This window comes from Stegostoma tigrinum, chromosome 11 (assembly GCF_030684315.1).
Source record: "Stegostoma tigrinum isolate sSteTig4 chromosome 11, sSteTig4.hap1, whole genome shotgun sequence".
Taxonomy (NCBI): domain Eukaryota; kingdom Metazoa; phylum Chordata; class Chondrichthyes; order Orectolobiformes; family Stegostomatidae; genus Stegostoma; species Stegostoma tigrinum.
Window position 1 is genome coordinate 9,686,139 of NC_081364.1, and position 13,855 is coordinate 9,699,993.

General features: G+C 41.7%; 1 protein-coding gene across 1 annotated transcript in view; it reads left to right on the forward strand.

Annotated features, from left to right (window-relative positions):
* The window catches only part of arih2 (ariadne homolog 2 (Drosophila)), a 110,097-nt gene that overhangs the window by 4,362 nt on the left and 91,880 nt on the right, over window positions 1–13,855 (forward strand). The window lies entirely within an intron of this gene.

Consider the following 13,855-nt stretch of genomic DNA (forward strand, 5'->3'; position numbering starts at 1 on the left):
TGCATTTAAGTGGCCACTATAAACATCAGGGTGCAAGGGGAATAGAAGGTAATTCTGACAGTGGCATGAATAAAGGTGAGAAGAAACTAATTAGAAATTTAAACAGACTATTTGGACAAAATGGCTTGTTCTTTGAGTTTATGTAATCTGAAATGCACCTACTCTTCCCTGTGTTTAGCACTGTTCCCAGCGCATACTTATTCACATAATTGAAAATAGCTCTTCTGAGGTTTTGTTGACCTGAAGTCCCTTTTCCATTTGAATAAAAATGTCCATTAGCTACTTGGCTAATTGAGTCTATTTGGCCCATCGAGCCCACAATGACCCTCCATAGAGAATCCCACCCAGACACACTCCCCCACACTATCCCTATAACCCTGCATTGCCCATGGCTAATCCACCTACCCCACACATCCTTGAATATGATAGGCAATTTAGCATGGCCAATTGGCACTTTTTCATGATGTCTGATACTCAGTTTGCTGGGAAACACAACGTCATCTCACTTCCAACCACACTCATGAAGTATTTTAAATTTTATTTTTGTTTTTCTTAGTGTTGCATTATCCAAAAGAACATTAATCTTGAACAAATTTTAACTGAAGTTGTAATTTTGAATTTGAATTACTTTGGCTTAAAGGGCATTGGTCAGACTCATTCGATCCCTGGTCAGTATCACCATTTGTGTAAACCAGGCCCTCGGGATGTTCTGGGCTTGGGATGAGTGTCCTATCCTGATTTGTAGTCCAGTGATCTCTGATGGCGCACACCCTGTTGTAGACATGGAGACCTGGAGAAGATTAGCTCACTTTCGCTAAGTGGTCTGGCTGCTCTTCCTATTTAGGTTAGCAAGCTGAGTAGGAGTCCTCAAACATGAAAGCAGTGATGTCTCAGTCAGTAGCGCTGAGCTTTTGAGTCAGATGGTTGTTGTTTCAAGTCCCATTTCTGAGTTTTGAGCACAAAATTTAAAGCTGACAGATCAGTTCAACACTGAGGAAGTGCTACACTGTTGGAGATATGTTTCATCCAAGAGAGCGTTACCAGAGACCCTGCACCTGCCCTCCCAGACCCTATATGAATTTCGTCTGTCTCAATGAGATCACCAGTCATTGTCCTAATGTGTAGGAAATGTAGACATGGTTTCCTCTAAGTCACCATTTTAGGATATAGTGTGCTTACCCAACACTGCACTGTGGTAAGTATGCATCTCCCTGGATGAGGAGATAAAAACTTCGCACAGTACTCCAAATGTGACTTGACTAAGATGCCATAGATTACCACAAGACAATTTTATTTCTGAACTTAGACAAGGAGGTCTGAACCAGAGTTGATAGAGGGGAACCAGTAGATGGTGTTGCATTTGGATTTCCAGAAGACATTCGTCAAGGTACCTCTCAAAAGCTTAAGTCATAAGGTAATGGCCCACAATGTTGGAGGCAGTATATGGCATGGATGGGAATTAGCTCATGGACAGGAAACTGAGAGTAAGGATAAGGGATTCTTCAGGTTGATGACCTAGGACCAGTGAGGTGCCTTTATTCATTCTCAGGATGAGGGCATTGCTGGCTAGGCAGCATTTATTGCCCATCCCTATTTTCCCAGAGGGCATTTAAGAGTCAACCACATTGCTGTGGGTATGGAGTCACATGTAGGTCAGAACAGGTACGAATGGCAGTTTCCTTGCCTAAAGGAAATCGGTGAACCAGATGGATTTTTCCAACATTTGGCAATGGATTCATGGTTATCATTAGATTCTTAATTCCAGATCTCTCCTTTGTTTTTAATTCAAATTCCTCCCTCTGCCAGGACAGTGTTTGAACCCTGGTTCTCAGAACATTATCTGGGTTTCGGGATTACCAGCCCAGTGATAATACCATTAGCCCATTGCCTCCCCTTCCTTAGGTCAGTGCTGGGACCACAACCGCTTGAATGTACATTTAATGACTTGGAAAGAATGGAATGTACTGTAGCCACGTTTGCAGATGACACAAATTGGTAGAAAGGTTAGGTTGCAAGATGGATTCTGTTTAGAGTTTAGGTTAAGTAAGTGGACAAAAAGTTGGCAAATTGAGTATAATGTGGGAAAATGTGAAGTTGTTCATTTTGGAAGGAAGAACAAAATAACGGAATGTTATTTAGATGGAGAAAAACTACAGAAAGCTGCAACACAAAGGGATTTGGGATCTACTTGTGCATGAAAAACAGAAAGCTAGCACACAGGTGCAGCAGGTAATCAGCGAAACTAAAGGAATATTGGTGCTATTTCAAGGGGCTTAGAATATACAAGTAGGGAAATCTCAATGCAACTGTACAAGGTGTTGGTGTGACTACATCGGATTACTGTGAGCAGTTTTGGTCCCATTATTTAAGGAAAGATATTGTTTCATTGAAGGCTGTTCGGGGAAGGTTCATTTATATGATCCCTGGTATGGCGGGATTTGATTATGAGCTAAACATGTTGGGACTTTGCTCGCTGGAGTTTTGAGCAGTGAAAGGTTTCCATGTTACAACATACAGGATGCTTAAGGGACTTGAGAGGGTCAATGCTGAGAGGATGTTTGTCTCCGTTGGAAAGTCTAGGATAAGAGGGCATAATAAAGGGGCTTCAATTTAAGGCTGAGATGAAGAAGAATTTCTTTTGAGCGTTGGGAGTCCTTGGAACTCCTCGCCACAAAGAGTTGTGGGAACAGAATCCCTATGTGTATTAAAGGCTGAAATAGATTCTTGATCAATAGGGCTAAAGGGAAAATGTGGGAAAGTGGATGAGAGGCATATTCTACTAGCAATAATCCTGTAGAATAGCAGAGCAGGCTTGAGGGACTGAATAGCAGCCTTCTGTTCCTGTTACTTACGGTCATTTATTTTTCTAATTGCTCGCTGCACTTACATATTAGCTTTCTCTAACTTTTGAACAAGGATGCCAAGGTCTTTTTGGACATGTTGCCATCTCAATCTCTTTCCGATGACCTATTATTTTCACCTTTTGTTCATTGACCTAGCTTGCATGAAGCAGCGTTATGTTCACTTCATGATTCGTGTGTCCACCTGACTTTGTCATCCAACTTGAAAATATTACAAATTATTCATCCACCCAAAACGTTGATTTTTTTAAAAAAAGCTGGGACCCCATGCACTGGCTCTCGTGCTATCTGCTAGTTCCAGTCGGCCAACTTGTGAATTACTTATTTGTTCATGTATTTTAATTCTGTCTGTTAATCAGTTCTCCAACCATGCAAGGATATTACCCTGAATCCTATTTGCTGACTTTGCTTACTTATCCTCTGTGTCGGATCCTGTCAAAATACACCACATCCACTGATAACAAAGTGTGGAGCTGGATGAACACAGCAGGCCAAGCAGCATCTCAGGAGGACAAAGTTGACGTTTTGGGCCTTGACCCTTCTTCAGAAAAGGGGGATGGGGAGAGGATTCTGAAATAAATAGGGGAGAGAGGGGTGGCGGACTGAAGGTGGATAGAGGAGAAGATAGGTGGAGAGGAGAGTGTGGGTGGGGAGGTAGGGAGGGGATAGGTCAGTCCAGGGAGGACGGACAGGTCAAGGGGGCAGGATGAGGTTAGTAGGTAGGAAATGGAGGTGCAGCTTGAGGTGGGAGGAGGGGATAGGTGAGAGGAAGACCACGTTAGGCAGGCTGGGACAAGCTGGGCTGGTTTTGGGATGCACTGGGGGAGGGGAGATTTTGAAGCTGGTGAAATCCACATTGATACCATTGGGCTGCCGTGTTCCCAAGCACAATATGAGTTGCTGTTCCTGCAACCTTCAGGTGGCATCATTGTGGCACTGCAGGAGGCCCATGATGTACATGTCGTCTAAGGAATGGGAGGGAGAGTTGAAATGGTTCACGACTGGGAGGTGCAGTTGTTTATGGCGAACTGAGCGTAGGGGGTTCTACAATACGGTCCCCAAGCCTCCGCTTGGTTTCCCCAACGTAGAGGAAACCACACAGTGTACAGCAGATAAAGTATACCACATTGGCGGATGTGCAGCTGAACATCCGCTTAATATGGAAAGTCATCTTGGGTCCTGGGCTGGGGGTGAGGGAGGTGGTGTGGGAGCAGGTGTAGCACTTCCTGCGGTTGCAGGGGAAAGTGCTGGGTGTGGTGGGGTTGGAGGAGAGTGTGGAGTGGACAAGGGAGTTGCGGAGAAAGTGGTCTCTCCTGGAAGGTAGACAAGGGTGGGGTGGGAAAAATGTCTTTGGCGGTGGGGTCGGATTGTAGATGGCAGAAGTGTCGGAGGATGATGTGTTGTATCCGGAGGTTGGTGGGGTAGTATGTGAGAACAAGGGGGATCCTCTCGGGGCGGTTATTGCAGGGATGGGGTGTAAGGGATGAGGTGCGGGAAATGCGGGAGACACGGCCGAGGGCGTTCTCGACCACTGCGAGGGGGAAGTTGCGGCCCGTGAAGAACGAGGACATCTGGAATGTGTGGGAGTGGAATGCCTCATCCTGGGAGCAGATGTGGCAGAGGCGAAGGAATTGGGAATAGGGGACGGAAATTTTGCAGGAAGGTGGGTGGGAGGAGGTGTATTCCAAAACCAGCCCAGCTCGTCCCAGCCTGCCTAACCTGTTCTTCCTCTCACCTATCCCATCCTCCCACCTCAGGCCGCACCTCCATTTCCTACCTACTAACCTCATCCCACCCCCTTGACCTGTCCATCCTCCCGAAATGACCTATCTCCTCCCTACCTCCCCACCTATCTTCTCCTCTCCACCTATCTTTTCCTCTATCCATCTTCAGTCTGTCTCCCCCTCTCTCCCTATTTATTTCAGAATCCTCTCCCCATCCCCCTTTTCTGATGAAGGGTCTAGGCCCGAAATGTCAACTTTTGTGCTCCTGAGATGCTGCTTGGCCTGCTGTGTTCATCCAGCTCCACACTTTGTTATCTTGGATTCTCCAGCATCTGCAGTTCCCATTCTCTCTGACCACATCCACTGATTGCCCTTTTATCTATTCTACCAGTCACATCCTTGATAAGGTTTGTTAAACATGATGTACCTTTCATCAGTCCGTTTTGATTTTACTAATCCTATCGCTATTTTCTCCAATTATCGCATCCTTCAAAATAGCTTCTTGCTTTTTTCCCGACCACTGATGTCAGACTAACAGGTCTGAGCTTTCTGCTTTCTTAAATAGCGGTGTTACATTTCCAATCTGCACAATTTGTTCATCCCTAGAATTTTGGAAGATAACCATCAAGGCATCCACAATCACAACAGCCATTTTACAAGCGCTCTGCGATGCTGTTTGTCAGGTCCAGGGGATTTATGACCTTAAATTCTCAGTAATTTGTCTTCTGCTTTTTTTACTCAAACTGATTTCCATTCGTCATTCTCACTAATTCTTAGGTTCTCTACTATTACTGGGTGGTTTTTGTATTTTTCTTTGTGTAGACAAACACAATTTTTAAATCCACGATTTTCTTATTCCTCATTCTAAATTCTCCTCTGTAATGGGCCTTTTTAAAGTTAATCTAGTTAATCTTTTAACACACCCATAACCTTTTAAATTCCATTGCAAATATTTCACTTTACTTTTATATTCTGTTTTTTCTTCATCAATGTCTTGGTTCTCCTTTGAATTTTAAACTTTTCCTAATCCTCAGGTGTATGACTTTTTTTTGGTAACATTGAGGCTCTTCCTTTTGTCTAATCTTTAGCAGTTGGCCACATTTCCTGCTGGGGTTTTTGCTTCTCAGGAATTTGATTTGTTGTACACCATTTATTAAATCTTTAAATCTAGCTATTGTTTGACTACCATCGTGAATGAAGTTTCCCAATTTATTTCTGATTGCACAATGTAGGTTCTAAAATAGCCCAACTTCACTGATCCCTTGAAGTACTGTTCTAGAAAATCATCTTGTATGCACTTAAGGAATTCGTCCTCCACAATATTAAGTTTACTATGATGTGGAGGTTCTGGTGTTGGATTCAGGTGGATAAGGTCAGAAATCACACGACACAAGGTTATAGTCCAACAGACTTAGTGAAGACCCAAGCTTTTGAAGCGTGTGAAGGGGCTACATTCTGAAAGCTTGTGCTTTCAAGTAAACCTTTTGAACTATAACTTGGTGTTGTGTGATTTCTGACCTCATGTTTACTCAGCTATTTAGGTTTATCCTGGCTCTATGCAGATTGAAGTCCACCATGATACTGTAGTACCATTGTTACTTGCACCTCTAATTTCCTGCTTTATACTATGCCTCTTCTTACTACTACAATTTGATCATCTTTATTTCCTCCTTAATGTTACTTAGTTCCTCCAAACTGATTGATCGTACTGCTTGATCTTTTGATCCCTCTCACTAATGTACTGATCCCATGCCTTATAACCAATTCTACCTGCCCTCCATTTTCCTCTTAGCTAGTCTTCCTAGTTGTTGAATCCTATTTAATATTTAAATTAGAGAAAAATGGAAATTGCTGGAAAAGTTCAGCAGGTCTGGCAGCATCTTGGAGAAAAATCAGTGTTATCATTTTGGGCCCAGTGACCCTCCTTCAGAACTGCACAGCATTCACATATCTTTTGGTTTTTATTTAGTATTTAACTTTGTGGCCCTGGTGACACGGAAGTCATGTCTTTGCTGTTGCAATTAGATCTTACTTGTTTACTTTTGCCTGTGCTGAAAATTCGTCAACCTTAATGCAGACGCTGAGTATATTCATGAAGAGGGCCTTTAATTTTTTTCATTATTTTACAATCTCTAGACTTATCTGATGGCATGTTGTTAAGTTTGCATGACCTACCTGTTTTTGCTGTATGCCATTTTCAGATCTCTTCTTGCTACTTTGCTCTCTTGACTTGTTCTGTGTTTTGAATTTATCACACTTTCCCTCACTTGATACCTTGACCCCACTGTTTAGTTTAAAACCATCTTTATCAATCTAGTTGTGCAGTTCAGCAGTGCACTGTCCCAGCATGAATCCTGTAAAAGGTGTCCATTAGTACTGCCTACACTTTTCCATTACTATACTGGAGCTAGTAGGGGAACAAGAACAGGAGTGGTCTCTTGATTGTTGTGACCAATAATTATTTGCTGAACCTATATTACTAAAGCAGAGTATGTGACGACTTCCAAATTTCTTTCAAATTGGCGGCTGCATTCCTACATTACGATTGAGTACCTTTCAAAAGTACTTCACTATAAAGGATGCTACAGAAATGCAAGGGATTTGTTCTTTGCATCAACAAATGCAACCCATGAAATATACTAACATGAATCAGTGACTGAAGTTTTTGAGAAGATTTGCAGGTTCGATTGTGGATGAGGTTGTAGACTTGCTTGCTGGGCTGGTTTGTTTGATTGAAGACGTTTTGTCACCCTGCATCGTCAGTGCTGCTCTGGTGAAGCATAGGTGTCTTGTCCTGCTTGTTATTTATATGCCTCAGTTTGCTGGGGTGGTTGGCATTGCTTCTGGTTCTGTTATTCAGTGTACACAGAAAGACCACACGTAAGGACCAGATACTTAATTTGCACTATCAACCATCCTAACACGCATAAATGGAGCTGCATATGACGTTATTCAAGTGACTCACAATACACGCCAGCAAAACAGAACAGGACCACTTGTACGGAGTTTTTAAAAGGAATGGATATCCAAAAAGCACAATCCGCCAATGACAGAAAAGGGCATAAGTTTGACTCGGACAAGTATCCATAATAGGACAAGACAAACAAAAACATGCCAGGGAATTCCGGGAGGCCTGGCATTCCAACCAGAACTCCAGCAAACAAATTGAACTGGATCTGATATACAGATCACTGAAAAACAGGTCTAGAAGTGATACCAATCACCCCAGCAAACCGAGGCATAAAAATATCAAGCGGAGCGGAACAATGCTTCATCGGAGGAGCATTGATGATGTTAATTAGCAGGGTGACGAAACATCTGCAATCGAACACACCGGCTCAGCGAGCGGGTCTGCAACCTCATGAATTAGTGATTTGAGAGAAGGATAAAGAATTTCCAGAGGAAGTAATGAAAGGGTCTAAAAGAAGTGAAGGGGGAAGGCAGCATGATGTCTTCTGTGTTCTATTTAGACTCGGCCCCTTTGCTAGTTTGGAGCTTAAAAGGAGGCAAAAGTAATATTTGAGTGCATTTGTTGGCCCTGAAGCTGTTGGATTGTTAGAGTTATCATTTTAAAAAAAATGTCATGGCAGAAGTCTGATATCATAGAGCCATAGCCATTTTTACTGCATATTGTACAGAGTTAGAGAGCTTCTTGTCGGTGCAATCAGTGTATTAAGTTGAGTTAATATCTGCGAGAATTTGGTGCCCATTAACAAATTAATCTGTTGTAAGGTTAAGAGCAGGATGTCTTTACAAAAATGATAACCTGTGTTCTGGGACTGTATTGGAGTTTAATCAGAAAAACAGTAAACAGTGCAGCTAGTTTTAATTTTTAAATCTAGGAATATGTTTTAGACTTCACCTTACCTGCCAGCAATGCGTTAATTCCTCTAAATATTTAAAAAGTACAGTGTTCATACATGTACTGTGTTGAAGGAGACTAATAAATGGAATATCAATTTTCAAAGTATTCAGTGTTAACCAGGCTGAATGTCAATAGTTGTGTCTTATCTCTCACGTTTTCTTTCCTACCTGAATCATTAGTTTGATGTTCAATGAGGGTAGTACTGGCTTGGTGTGTTATCAATGCTTCATTCTTGACACCAAGGTCGGAAGGGAGAAATTTTGTTTGTCGTTACTTGTGCGATGTGGGCATTGGAGGTTGGACCAACATTTATTGCTCATCCCTATTTGTCCCATGAGAAGGTGATGGTGAGCTACTTCAATTTGTGGCTGCAATCCATGTGTTGTCAGTAGGCGCACAATGCTGTTACGGGAGGGAATTTCAGGATTTTAACCCAATGACCCTGAAGGAATGACGATATATTTCCAACTAAGGATGGTGTGAGGCTTGAAAGTGGTGGTGTTCCCATGTATCCGCTGCCCATGCCCTTCTAGGTGGAAGTGCCTGTGTGTTTGAAAGATGTATAATGAAGGAGCCTTGGTGAACTTCTGCAGTGCAGCTTGTAGTTAGTATGCACTGCAGCTGTGAGCATTGTTAGTGGAGTGACTGAATGTTTGTGGATGTGCCAACCTGCTTTGTCCTTGATGATGTCAAGCTTCTCAATTGTTGGAGGTGCACTCATCCAGGCACGTGAGGAGTATTCCATCACACTCCTGACTTGTGCCGTGTAGATGAGGGCAGACTTTGGGAGTCAGGATGTGAGTTACTTGCTGTTGTATTCCTAGATTCTGACTTGCTCTTGTAGCCACGGCATTTATATGGCTGGTCCAGATCAGAGTCTGGTTAAGGGTAACTCCTGTAATGTTGATAAGGGGTTTAGTGATGGTGATATTATTGAATGTCATCAAGCCATACACCACAGATGCAGGCCCTTTGGTCCAACCAGTCCATGCTGACCATAATCCCAAACTAAACTAGTCTCACCTACCTGTGCTTGGCCCATATCTCTCCAAACATTTCTTATTCATGCACTTATTCAAATGTCTTTTCAACATTGTAACTGTACCTGCATCCACCATGTCCTTTGGAAGACACCTGTCATTCACCTTATGTATATCCCTCATGATTTTATAAACCTCTACAGGGTCCCCCCTTGACGTTCTCTGATTCAGTGAAAAAAAGTCCCAGCCTCTCCCCATAAACTCAAACCCTCCATTCCCAGCAACATACTGATAGATCTCTTCTGAACCCTCTCCACCTTAATAATATCCTTCCTTGAACAGGACTATCAGAACTGTATACATGTGGGTGTTATCTATGTATAATGCAAACTTCAAAAAAAATTATGTATCTGAATGCTCAGGTCTCCTTATTTTACAGCACAATGCAAAGCCCTAGTTTTAATTCCATAAGCCTTGTCCTTATTTGTTATCCCAAAAAGCAGCACCTTGCATTTATCTGTCTTAAAATCTATCTGCCACTCTTGACACAATTGATCAAGATAACTGTAATCTAAAGTAATCTTCTTCATTGTTCGCCATATGACCAACCTTTGCGTCCACTTTACCAACTGTGCCTCCTATATTCTCATCTAAATGAATTAAAACAAAAGTGGGCCCAGCACCAATCCCTGTGGAACACACTGATCACAGGCCTCGAGGGACAGTAGTTAGATTGTCTGTTCCTGGAGATGCTCATTGTTTGGCATTTGCGTGGCATGAATGTTACTTGGTAATTTTCAGCCCAAGCTTGGATGTTGTCCAGCTGTTATTGCAGTTGGATGTGGACTGCTTCGGTACCTGAGGAGTCGTGAATGTTGATTCTTTTGTAATCATTAGCGAACATCCCTACTTCTGACCTTAGGCTGGATCTTGCACATGGACCTAAACAGTGAGAATTAGGGTGATTTTGAATGACAACCTGTGCCTGGCATATTTTAGTTTCCTTCTGTTGATACCTGTATTTAGTGTATTAGGAAGTGTTTTTAGACAATATTAGTAGTGCAGAATTATATCGTTTGTTTCATCAGGTTTATGTGCATGCTGTACCTGAGCATCCTCCAACGCCTGTTCTGCTGGTTCTATTCCTTACTCAACGCTTAGTTTCTTTTAAGCTGTGGAAAGTCTAAGGTATTGCACTCAACTAATTCTTGTGATTACCTTGGTGGTCACAACATCATGCTCACTATGTCTGGGTAAAGTTCTTTCTCCTGAATTCCCTAGTGGATATAAATGTGACTTCTAACTCGGATCCCATCTGTTCTCTATATCCACTGTCAAACGTTGAGAAGGGTATGTTTTACGATCTTCGCTGTTTCCTTTTCTGGAGAAAAATGCCTCGACCTGTTAGATCTTTATTTTGGGGAGCGTGGTTGGGATTGTAGTATTTCCTCAGCAGCTTACAACATTACTCTTGGATTAGTATTGCTTCATTTTGAGTGCAAATAAGGAAATGACAGTGCAGCTGAATCAAACCAACTTCAATGATCTTGCCAGCTATTAATTTTCAGCTCAGGTAAAATCGCAAGTTCTGTTTATTGGAGGGAGATTATCAAAAGTTAATTATGAAGTGAAAACTGGAAATACTGAACCATATTTGCTTTTTAAGTTTGCTTGTAGATACATGCTGCCTTTAATTCTCCTCAGACTAAGAGGTTGTTTCTGGGTGTTTTGGCTTTGATTTATGATGTTACGTCACAGCTCTTGGACTAGCACACCCAAAGAGACCATGTGTAGTTTGTCATCAACATGCTCCCAGTGTCCTTGACGCCAGAATAGTTCAAGAATTTTGATTCATTGTAAAGCCATTGCCAGAACACAGCAAAGAAAACCAACCCATGGCCATAAAAACTGTTATCCTGGTGCACTTCTGCTTCTGGTGTAAAGTGGTTGAAGAGCTTGTTCTTAATCAGGTTAAACTGTTTTCAGAAGCAACTGTTTCAAGTGTGTTGAACGTGCAGAGATGATCTAGCCGGATGCAGCCTTCAATGCAGTGTTATCTAGGTATGTTCTACACCTAAGTTTTAACTTGATATAAATTCTGTACTATCAGCAATACGTTCAAATAAATCTGAGCAGGGCAGGAGTGCAAAAAATTTTACACAGCCACCATTAATCTGCACAGGAAATTATCCCCTTATCACTGTCTTACAGTATTAGCTAAATGTAATTTTGGTGTTTAATTTACAAGTGCCTTTCTTTCTAGAGTTTCCCATACTGTTTTCGAAATCTTCATTATTAAGCTGTGTAATAATTTAATCCAAGTGATTCTACATGGTTTAGTCAGGTATTTATCTGAATTGGCTCTTGTTTGATACCTTGGTATTGAGATAAAGAGCAGAATGCCTACTTGATTTTATTTGCCCTTATCTCTCCATAATCAAGAGGTGATCAGTCCAATTGTTGAGCATCAGACTACCAGGAGATGAGACCACTCAACATCTGCTAAGGCAAAGCATGAAAACTTTGTTGTAATGATCCCAGCTGATGGCACCAGCAGACAAGTTAGATCCTAGAATGAAATCTGGCTTCAGTCAGCCACACAAGTTTGTAAAGTTTCTTGAGTAACAGAATAGAATTGTATTCCATAGAAAAAATAAAAACGTGCAGTTGAAATGCAGAACACTTTTTGCTGTGTTTTGAGGTTTGCCTAGCTAACTTTTCAACCAACTTCCCAACACCATCACTTAGATTCAGAATCATTGAAATTGCACCTCTTTATCAAATGTTGAAGTTCAACTTGACTGATTGTCTCCAGTTTCCGTCCTGTGAACTATTAAGTCTTGATATGAATATTAATAAAACTGAGCACTTAAGCTTCCTCAGTTTTCCATGACCAGGTTACTAATCAGACACTTTTGGTTTGGAAGTTTTACAAATTAAACTGAAATGACCGTGCTTTCCCTGAACAGCCCTACACTTGTGAGGAGAGCAGGCTAAATTTGCGTCTGAATTGATATTCAAGCTTTCAAACTCTGGGATTTCTAACTCCAGTTGATCCTTGATGCTGAGCTGGAAACAAGTCATTGGCCTTCAGTATTTACCCGTTTATTGTAAATTAAATATCTTTTCCATTAACACTCCAGGGGGTCCCTGATATGACAGACTGGATTGATCAAGTAATGCATTAATTTTTAAAGTGCTAATAAAGCAGGAGTAACCCACTGAATGTTTTAATACAGTTTATATACCAAGGTCACATTATTTGTCATGAGTGCTGACCGTAATTAATTGCAAACTAAGTAACTATATAATTAGGCCATTGGCCCAATTGGTACAAGAGCTTCCTGCCTCACTACCACATTTCACCCTGTCAATGTTACCTTGTATCGTGTCTCACTTCCTTATGTTCTTCGCAAGCTTCCCTTTAAAGCATGTGTGTGGTTTCCTGCTACCATATGAAACGGAGAAATTGAATTTGTGAAAACATTATCATATCTTCTCAATGTGCTGAAGTATTTGGTTCATGAATTACTTTTTGAAGTGACAGTGGCGAAGAAAATGTAGCAATCAACTTTGCATATGACAAATAAATGGCAATTATTGGCCAAGAAACTAGAACATTCCACTCTTCAGTTAATACCTTGTGACTATGAGGATCTACCTGATCAGGCTTTAAGTCAGGGTAGCACTTAGATCTTCAGCACTGCACTGGTGTGTCCCACAGAGCACACATTGGAGCCTTTTGAGCTAGACCTTTACCCATGACCGTCTTACTTTAGGGGTAGGAGTTAATTCATAACCTAAAGATAACTGCCAAATTATAGGAAATACATGACTGTGTGGGAGATGATGCAGAGGAGATTTACCAGGATGCTGTTTGGGCCTTATTTTTATTCATTCACTGGTCATAGCCATTGCTGATTAGGAGCAACATTTGTTGCCAATACCTAATTACCCAGGTATGAGTCAGCCACATTGTTGAGAGTCTAGATGTGCCTTTTGGCAAAAATCAGGTAAGGATGGCAGGATCCTTCCTTAGAGAACGTGACTGAACTAGTTGGGTCTTTGTGACAATTGATAATTGTTTCATGGTTATCATTAGACTTGTAATTCCAGAGTTTTATTGAATTGAGATTCTACTACCTGCCATGGTGGATTTTGCACTGGGTCCCCTGAATATATTTTGCATCTCTGGACTAATAGTTTGGTGATAGTAGCTTGACCTAAAGAGGGTCTGAGATATGAGAAAAGATTGGATAGGCTGGACATGTTTTCCTTGGAGCGACCAAGGTTGAGATGGCACCTAATAGAGGTGTATAAGATTGAGGGGCAGAGGGTGGGTAGGAGGGCACTTTTTCCACGATTAAACGGGAGTCAATATCCAGGGGGCATAGATTAAAGTAAGAGGTAGAAGGCTGAGTAGAG